The 3,569-nt window shown below is 43.8% G+C and overlaps 1 protein-coding gene across 15 annotated transcripts in view; it reads right to left on the bottom strand.

Moving 5' to 3' along the window:
• The window catches only part of ATXN1 (ataxin 1), a 272,506-nt gene that overhangs the window by 20,827 nt on the left and 248,110 nt on the right, over positions 1 to 3,569 (bottom strand). The gene's annotated exons all lie outside the window — the stretch shown is intronic.

Genomic DNA, 3,569 nt, shown 5'->3' with positions numbered 1-3,569 from the left:
AGCAGGAAATTCTGCAGAGTAAAGAGGTGTCATAATGTCTCCAGGTTTGCTGCCTGCCATCCTCATTCCACTCCCCCGAAATTCCATGCATACTATGGCCAATCTTAGAGTTACAAAAAAAATACACAGGCCCTAAAAGACATGAGTTTAGCTTACAAAAATATCCCCCAAATTGTTTTAAAATGCTACGTGGTCTTGCTATTTACTTTCTGATGCTTGAGCTGTTGGGGTGCACATTCTCCCCTTACAACCATAGGGGTTAGAAACTGACTTTTCCTTTTAAATGAAATTCGTGATTCCCATGTAATCACCTGACTCCAGGAGCTGGGGCTTTAAAACTGCCCCACCAAATATCATAATACTCACAATGAAAATGTGAGAGTTGGAAACACTGATTATATAGTATGGAAGTATGGACTCACTGACATTGTCATATCCTGCACCTGCCTCCTCTATCCTGTAGAGGAGGCAGGTGCAGGATATGACAATAAGGGCCTTAATACTAGATCTTTGAGCCAGAGACAATGTATATGGACATAATGTCACATACATCAGGAGGCACTACTTCACAGTCAGGGCAGCTAGGGGCTGGAACCAACTTCCAAGGGAAGTGGTGCACGCTCCTACCCTGGGGGTCTTCAAAAGGAGACCAGACAATTATCTAGCCGGGTTCGCTTGACCCCAGCATCCTTTCCTGCCCATGGCAGGGGGTCAGACTTGATGATCTGATTAGGTCCCTTCCAATCCTACCAATTAACTAACTAAGAAACATTACCAGAGCTGCACAGCAAACAGACATACTGATAGTGACAACAGATGAGACAAAGCTATGAACTCAGAATCTGGATCTAGGCATTTCAGTCTGGAGTTTTACTCCAGGGAGTTGTAAGTTATGGCTCTATAAACTAAACCTGGCATGAAATATCTCACTGTTATATTGTACTTAAAGCAGAGCTCTTGTGCATTTGACATTTCAAGTCTGATGGAGAATCTAAAAACTGAAATATAATGCTGAAACCCTAATTAAATTGAACGCGAACAAGACTGAGCCACCAAAGGAGTTCAGTTCTCTGCTGCCTTCCACGTTGGGTGGTCACCATTTCTACATATGCAAAGAGTATTGTGAGGTATGATCAGCTCAGAGTGGTAGCCACCTACTTCAGCTACTCAAGACGCTGAGCATCTTCATATCCTGGATAGGTCTAAATTAGGTTTCTCTTTGCGAAGTGCAAAAGGGAAAAGGGACTATCTTTTAGCTGTTCTCTTCAGAAACAGTAAATATACAAATATATAAGTAGAGATGGGCATTGAGAACTAGTGTATACCTATTCATACAACTTCAACAATGTCACCCAAATACCACGTGTTAGACCAAATAATAGTATGCAATAAGGGCACACAGAGAGGATGTAATAAACCAGCCTACAAGGATGGGTTTCATTATGCAGCATCACTGAACCCACAATGTTTCCAGCCAACAATGGGCCAATTGCCCCCAAAGCTGCACTAGATCTGTCCCGCTATAAACCAAGCAAATCTTTTAAAGTGTCCATAAGGATTCTCTTCCATTATGGAAGAGATCAGTTTTAGTAGCTGCCATGCAGTGTGGCTTGTGGCACATGCCAAATGCCTGAGCTGCTTTGATGGTTCCAACATATGTGGGGAACATGAAGGCACTGTGTGTATAAATTTGGCTTCAGTGGGATGTTTCAATGCTGTCTCTCTCTCCTGCCCAACCCCAATCACATCTCAGGCTACAGGGGACAAAGAGGCCACATATGTCAGGAGGGAACTGTTTAGCCCTTTTGCACCACTGCATGGTTAGACAGACACAGTGTGTGGGTTTTTGCTTTCCTTTAAAACACCTTGGCCATTGTCAGGGTACTACGATGGACCAACTGTTTTATCTAGTACAAGAAGCCCTCCCCCTCCTACACCAATTCCCAGGAGGCATTTTGGCAGCGTATATGAGTGAATGGAGTTCATTTATAAACATGTATAATACAGAAATTCTTTTGCTGTTGTTTCTCATTTATCTAAAATGTGTCCAGCAAGAATGGGAGCTGCCTACACAATTTTCCATTGAAAATTTCAGACTATAACCGTAGAAAAACACCCACTGTCCACTTATTTTAACACGATGTAGAAACTGTCATGCCTCTATGCACAAACACATTTGTACCTCTTACATCTGTCATATGTGCCTCTTTCCACGTGCAGGCCCTGCACAAACATTCATATTTATGCCTGTGCTTTATAAACCCATGTACACGTGGCACAACAAACTTTAAAAATGTCAAGCCTGATTTTTTCAAAGACATGAACGCCCACTGCTCCAGCTGAAACCAACAGACGGTGTGGGTGTTCACCACCTCCAAAAACCAGGCCATTAGCTTGTTGCAGACATCAACCAATGTGAGGCTGCCAATTCATACAGAAGCTCTGTGTTTCAAACACAAAATGCACTTTTATGAATCAGCTGATGTCTGGACAGCCTCGGGGTATCAAGGTAGATTTGAAATGGCATAGAAGCAAATTAAAGGCATAGTTGAGGTGGGTGATAGCTCTCCTTGTATCCTGGCACCCCCTACTCCTCTAATGTTAGGAGCAATGGGGAGTATCCAGCAATCCCGCTTTCATTGGTGTGAAAATCAAAGGTCCATCCAAGTTTATGCAGCTCATGGGTAAGATGTGCTAATTTATGGAAGTAGTGGCAAACAAGGGAATTATGTGGCATCACATCCAACCACTTTTGGCTCCCTAGCCTAAAGGACCAGATACCCATAGACAGAGTGAGGCTCAAACTCACAGCACCAAAATGACTAGAAGGGGCTTCTCAAAACTACTGAATCCACTTGCCTGCATTTTAAGGCAACTGTTTATCCAAAGCGTCCTAAAAACCATCCACTCCTGTCCTTTGCAACCACACCCACAAAGCACATTGTGAAACCAAAGCTCAGGAACACCCTGCACCAGGCCACAGATAAAAAGCAGACGAGACTTGGGTACTGCCAATGTCCTGTCGCTGCACTGCCAGAGAAGTATCAGAGACCTCCTGCCTCTGGAGTTGTAGCAAGACACCTTTACAGCTCTGCCACTGGGCCCCCACATCGGTATGAGGTAAGTATGAATTAACTGCAAATTAACTAATTAAGGGCTCAAGAACACACACTAACTCAAGCGGTGGCTCCAGCACAATAGGATATTTAGGCCCTGATTCATTAAAGCACACATATATTTAAGTACAGGAATAAATCCTAGTTGGGCACTTAAATTTAAGTGAACACTTAAGTGTTTTGCTGAATTAGGGAGACTGACAATCAGATGAAGACAATTCTGCCTGGCCTGCAGACGACACACAGCTGGCTTCCACTTTTGCTGCAGGTGGTTAGTGTTGATGGGAGATTCCCCCACCCCCTTTCTTTTACTGAATGAGTCAGTGATGTTTGGGTGTGCCCTCAGGAAATATCTCACTTGTACGCCCCCAGTTCCTCAAGATGGCCTATGGCAAATGGTGATTACCAGAGAAGCCAGTTCTGTTCTGAGGTGTTGGTGTGTGTGCGTGTGTA

This window comes from Alligator sinensis, unplaced genomic scaffold (assembly GCF_000455745.1).
Source record: "Alligator sinensis unplaced genomic scaffold, ASM45574v1 scaffold743_1, whole genome shotgun sequence".
NCBI lineage: Eukaryota > Metazoa > Chordata > Crocodylia > Alligatoridae > Alligator > Alligator sinensis.
Note: the sequence above shows the minus strand (reverse complement) of the source record. Positions and strands in the feature narration are given on the sequence as shown.